This window comes from Lathyrus oleraceus, chromosome 5 (assembly GCF_024323335.1).
Source record: "Lathyrus oleraceus cultivar Zhongwan6 chromosome 5, CAAS_Psat_ZW6_1.0, whole genome shotgun sequence".
Classification (NCBI taxonomy): domain Eukaryota; kingdom Viridiplantae; phylum Streptophyta; class Magnoliopsida; order Fabales; family Fabaceae; genus Lathyrus; species Lathyrus oleraceus.
In genome coordinates, this window is record NC_066583.1 from 626270005 (window position 1) to 626276794 (window position 6790).

At 41.9% G+C, this 6790-nt stretch overlaps 1 pseudogene; it reads right to left on the minus strand.

The window, feature by feature from the left end:
- Positions 1–242: 242 nt before the first annotated feature.
- Positions 243–2352, minus strand: LOC127082528 (ABC transporter B family member 20-like; annotated as a pseudogene).
- Positions 2353–6790: the final 4438 nt, after the last annotated feature.

The window sequence follows — 6790 nt, forward strand, 5'->3', positions numbered from 1 at the left end:
GGAAGTTTTAACCTTTCCTCATACATCTCTGTTGCAATTGCATTTGCAGTGTTAGGATTTCCAACTAATCCATTTGCACCCCCATTTACAGGAGAAGGAGACTCAGCTGGGACCTTTCAAGATTGGCATCATAAATTGCAAGTTTGTTCTTGGTTTTGTTACCTTGTTAGTGAACTGATATGCTCGACAGTTTGTTAGCATGTTCCATGACAGGTTCAAGGCTGGATTGGTGTGATGGAGAATTATGGTGCATTTTTTAGTACTACTCTTGCAATTGCGATTCTCTGTTTTTGTCCTGGGGTTAAGTCAACACCTCTCATCCCAACATGAGTGTCATAACCGTGAGGCAAACTGCTAATAAAATGATGAGCATTTGCTATTCATGCCGCTTCTTTCATCTCAGCTTCACTAGCATTGTGTCTTGCATATATAATGTTTTCCCTTATGGTTGTTGAGAAGATAATAGGTTCCTGCTGAATCAGACCGGGGTGGCTCCTCAACCATCTCAAGTTATAGAGCTTTAAATCCCTTCCATCCAGTAAAACTTGGCCCGCAACTGGATCATAAAATCTCTGCATCAAAGATATTATAGTGCTCTTTCCTGACCCTGAAACTCCAACAACAGCAACTGTTTGGCCTCCATTCATTTTCAGACTAAAGTTGCTCAATACTAACACTTCAGGACGTGATGGATAACAAAAATTGATATTTTTTTTAACTCGATGCTTCCATATACATTGGGTGGCTTCAAAGCTTTGTTATCGTCAGGATCAATTTTAGGCTCACGGTCTATAATGTCAAACACTGATATGAGGGATTTCCGTCGTTTAAGTATGTAAGGAGCCAATCCAAAAGGCTCCACAAGGGCAAATGTGGCAAAGGAGAAAACCATGTACTCCCTCAGTGCAGTGGATGGATTGATGTAACCATTCCTAATACATATTGCAGTGTACCAAAGTAGAAGGGCATTACAAGCAAAAAGTAGAAACTGTGAAAAGCCAAATGCAAAACCAATCCCCATCCCATGAAGAAAGCTCTGCTTAAATATTTTCTTTAACTGCAACCTATAGAGCTCCATTACCTTATTTCTGGCACAAAATGCAACAACAGTGTATATATTTCTAACTGCATCTTCAAGAACTAACGATGCTTTTCTGTGCATTTCTTGTATGCCTCTTGAAAATCCAGCTAGCCACAATTTAAATTTCTGATTTCGGTAAACTGGTCGATGCAACTGTCTAACAAGGTCGTTCGCAGCTCTGAGTGGTAATGGTTGCATTGTAAATGTTTTGCCACTTCCTGTCTGACCATATGCAAAACAGGTAGCTTTACAGTATCAAGCTTTCCTCCCCATTGTGACGTGCCATATGATGCTTGCTATGAATGCTTATGCATACTATGATGTGATGCAGGGCGCTAATGCATGGCAGCTGTTCTTTTTTTGAATAATTGTGTTTCTTGCAGGTCACAGGTTCCTTTACTTGGTTACCAAACTGGAATCCATTGTTGCTTGCAAGTTGTTCAATCCCTGCCTTGTATCACCATCAGTTAGTGGATACAAGTACGCAGTACTAGAAGCATAATGACCATCATTGTCGGTAACAATACGACTCCTTTGCAAAATCAAACCAACAATAGATGCACTTAAACTCTTTAGCTTCTCATTAACCTCCTTTCTAGTTCAAACGCTCTTTCACATAATCATACATATGAGGTGTTAAATGATGCTAAATTTTGTTGACAAATTGGCTTTGACCACTCCATCTTTGTACTTTTCAATGCAGGAAATTGGTTTGTTGTCACAAACGAGCTCGGCAGTGCCGTATGCAGCCTAAAGAATCATAATCTATGTTCTGCTCTTGCTTCTGATTACTATTAAGAGAAGTAACTCCACTAGAAGAGGCTCCAAGTAAATAAATGGTTCCTCATCAACACTAAGACGATTGTGTTTGCCGACAAGAGAATGGAGTTTATGCAAAGTGGTACTAGGCAAGGAAATCCAAGGAGAGACTTGAGAATTTCTCCAGAATTTTCATCGCCGGTAACTAAAGGACAGATTCTGAACTTGATAGAAATGTACACGACCAAAGAAAAAAAGAATAACATTGGGCATGCATATGTAATGAGGAACATTAGAACACCTGATAGGAAGGTTGAGTGACTTGAAATTCCTATAAAAGCTCCGGCCACATCAATGGTAGCTAGTGTGTTACTGTTCCCAAGAGCAAAATGGCCTGCCATTCCCAGATTGTACAGTGCAGTAATCTCAACCCACTGCTTATGATGTGACCCACAAGAAGAAAAGGCAAGCATGTAAGCCAAGATTTGAACATTGAGCAACAAGAAAGGCATTGCGTTAATTGGTCGTTGAAGCAACAATTGCAGAAGACACCATGATGTTATGTACACACAGCCCGTAACATGCAAAGAATCTTTTAAAACAAATATTGGTGTCATATTATGGACTTCCGCAGGAACAGAAGCAGACATGTAGAGGTTCCATTTTGAGCACATTTCACGAGTTTTCATAGGCATAATCCAAGGCAAAACCAATACAACTGTAACAGTAGTAAATGTCAGAGTGGCATAAAAAACTTGAACTGAAAAGGTGGCATCCTGAAATCTCCAGATGAAAGCATCTTGAAGTCTCCAATCACAATTTTGTAATCCGTTAATCTGTCAAAGAACAAGTCCCTGGGCAAAACTGTAGTACTCGGGATGCTCAAGTCTACAACTCTCAATTGGTGCAAATGTTTTAACTGAGAAAGAAATGAAATTTGACTCTGGTTTGATGCAGATTTGGCTTTGCAACAAGTTGGTGCAGCAGGGTAAATGCAGTAGGATGGTTAATTGGAAAAGCAAGATTCCAAAGGTTCAAGGCATAACCAAGCATGAAGAAACAAGTCCACATGGTTAAATCAAAGAGCATATGGAAATGGATAATGGAATGAGAGTTATGGCCAGCCATTTAGTGATTAGGGATGACCAATGGCATAGGGTTAACTTTGGTCAAAGTTGGCCAAAAAGTCAACTGTTGACCAAAGTCAACAATTGGTTAAAATTCAATTTTATTTGCATTTTTTCTTGTAAATGGACAAATGATTGATGATTGTGGTGAAAATTAGGGCTTTTGGATTTTGGATTGACTTTGGTCAAAGTTGACCGAAAAAGTCAACTATTGACCAAAATCAACATTTGCTCAAAAATGTCAAGACTTGTATTTTCTTGTGTAGAATCAAATGTAATGGTTTAAAATGACATGAAATGGATTGAAATGGTTTGAAAAATGATTTGAAATTTGGTTTTACCATTGGTTTATTTAGGACTTGGATGCCTGACTTTGAAAAAGAAAATAACTTGACTGACAATATAGGTTAACAAGGCCATGAAATGAGGGCACAAGATTAGGGTTTGAAAGGGATATTCATGAATCAAGTGGCATGATTGGCAATTGGCTTGTGACACAAGAAGATTGGTTGTTTGGATGACCAAGACCATATAAGTATTAACAATCACGTGAACAACACCATGACTTTGGACCAAGACCAATCCTCATATAAGACCAAAGTAAGGTTAGGCCAAACATGCTAAATAAAATAAATAAAAAAAATATTCAAGACCAAAATCGGGGTATGACAGTTGCCCCTATTTAAGCGTCTTCAACTAGAGAATATGAAGCAAGACGTTCTTCATATGATCATAGTGGGAGATGGTTAAATACTAAGAAGACCCGGATTTTGATCCTGAATCCCTATGAAATAGTTAACAATGCCTGTCAGAATCGACAAAGAAACAATCTCAAAAGAAGAATCCGTCTGGTACGGTGAAAATCGGCCTGAGCACCGAAACAGAAAGTTGACCTGGATACCCAAAATAAATGGTAACACAGGAATACCCATGGCCTGAACGCCGCACATTAGTCTGAACACTAAGCATCGGAATATGAGAGTATCAATGTTGGTCTGATCACCGGAAATCTGGTCTGAACACCACTTCGATCTGGAAATCGGAAAACTGGTCTGAATGCCACAAGTACTTCGACTTGATCGTCGGAAACTTCTTCGATCTGAAAATCGGAAACTGGCCTGAATGCCACTTCGGTCTGGATACCGGAAACTGGCCTGAATGCCACAAGTTGCATCGACCTGAATGTCGGAAACTTCTTCGATCTGAAAATCGGAAACTGGCCTGAACGCCACTTCGGTCTGGATACCGGAAACTGGCCTGAATGCCACAAGTTGCATCGACCTGAATGTCGGAAACTTCTTCGAATCGGAAACTGGCCTGAATGCCACTTCGGTCTGGATACCGGGAACTGGTCTGAATGCCACAAGTTGCATCGACCTGAATGTCGGAAACTTCTTCGATCTGAATATCGGAAACTGGCCTGAATGCCACTTCGGTCTGGATACCGGAAACTGGCCTGAATGCCACAAGTTGCATCGACCCGAATGTCGGAAACTTCTTCGATCTGAATATCGGAAAGTGGCCTGAATGCCATTTCGGTCTGGATACCGGAAACTGGCCTGAATGCCACAAGTTGCATCGACCCGAATGTCGGAAACTTCTTCGATCTGAATATCGGAAACTGGCCTGAATGCCACTTCGGTCTGGATACCGGAAACTGGCCTGAATGCCACAAGTTGCATCGACCCGAATGTCGGAAACTTCTTTGATCTGAAATATCGGAAACTGGCCTGAATGCCACTTCGGTCTGGATACCGGAAACTGGCCTGAATGCCACAAGTTGCATCGACCTGAATGTCGGAAACTTCTTCGATCTGAATATCGGAAAAAACTGGCCTGAATGCCACTTCGGTCTGGATACCGGAAACTTCATGCCTGTCAGCCTTGGCAGAAACAGGGAAAATGATAATTGAGGCGGCACGTGGGCCAACGACCCATGTTGGGGATAATAAGTCATGAACAAACTTTCAGTCTGAGCACCGGAAACAAACTTCTGGCTTATCACTTGGGATATCGAGAATGTTTTATGCTTACATGCGTATGTTTGAATTTTGTGATGGCGCAATGCTCCATGAAAATGGAAATGCTACGCGATTTGGGAGGATGCAATGCAATATGATTCTACATGCAGGGATGCGAAATGTTGGGGAAAATGCCAAGCCGAAGCAAGGAATCCTGTTGTGGAAATGATCACAATCTTCTGGACCCCGGCACTACTGTTGGAGATGCACAGCATAATGAACCATGTGGGGAAATGACCGGCCACGCGGTGTTCTGGCAATGACGAGATACCGAGACTCTGACTGGGGAGAGAACGGCGCTGCAAACATGTTGTTGGGGGAAGCGATAGTGGTTCTGGCAACCATAATCTACGAGAGATGACTCAGCAGGGGGGAGCAAACACCGATACGGTACCGAGGTTATGCTTCCAGGAAAGAGATCATCGATCTGGGATTGAAAACATCGATCTGGCATCGAACTCCGAGGAGCAGCTGCTTCTGCTGGGAAGATACAGTCTGGTACTGTCAACTCCGCTGGGAAGTGTATAGTCTGACACACATGCTTAGGAAATGCCCCGAGGGTATTTGTTCTAAATAGATGATCCAAAGCACTTAGAATTCACATCAACTTTAAATGTTTATTAAGCATATACCTGTAAAGCCCTTATGTGTCATGATGCAATGTTTATCAAAATTTGGACGTCATTTTTGCAAACAAAACAGTAAAATGAAAATGAAAACAGAGATATACTGAGTAACATGATTTTATTGATTGAATGGCCTCTGAATAGGCATTTACATCAGGAAGCAATCCCTAGGAAGAGGTAATCGCAAAACAGAAATTAATCTAGTGGCAATGTGAAATGGATTTCTACTGGATTCCAATTTTGCTATGACTCGCTCGTCTTCAAGATCCTCCAAATGATCCGCTTTCCGAAAAAGGTGATTGAACTGTTTCCTATCCTTCGAAAGTTTCCAATTATCGACACGAGGTGATATTCAGAACTACTCAGAACGCAGTCATTCGCTTAATCCCTAACTTTTGCCTGGATCGCCCTTTCGGGTTTTCAATCCACCGGGATACCCATTTTTGCCTAAGTTGCCTTTTCAGGTTTTCAACTTACCGGGTGTACGATCTTTTCATTTTTTAAATCCCTAATTTTTGCCCGAACCTTTTCATTTTCTTGGTTCGTCGGGATGCCCATTTTTGCCTGGACTGTTCTTTTTATCGTCCAGCGGGTCTATTTTATGCGAAGTATTTTTTAACTGCGTCTGAGTTTACCGGGGAAGTGAAGTCTTCACCATCCATCGTTGCAAGCATTAAGGCCCCACCATCGAAAACCTTGGTGACGATATACGGTCCCTCATAGTTAGGAGTCCACTTGCCCCTGTGATCTGTCTGAGGAGGAAGGATCCTTTTCAACACTAAATCTCCAACTTGGAAACATCGAGGACGCACTTTCTGGTCAAAGGCTCTCTTCATCCGACTCTGATACAACTGCCCATGACAAATGGCTGCCATTCGCTTCTCTTCGATAAGACTCAACTCATTGAACCTTGTTCGAATCCATTCAGCTTCGTCTAGCTTGACATCCAACAGGACTCTTAGAGATGGAATCTCCACTTCGACAGGCAAGACCGCTTCCATACCATACACAAGGGAGTAAGGGGTTGCCCCGGTCGATGTACGTACTGAAGTGCGGTACCCATGCAAGGCGAAGGGTAGCATCTCATGCCAATCTCTGTACGTAACGACCATCTTCTGCACGATCTTCTTTATGTTCTTATTTGCTGCCTCAACAGCACCGTTCATCTTAGGACGA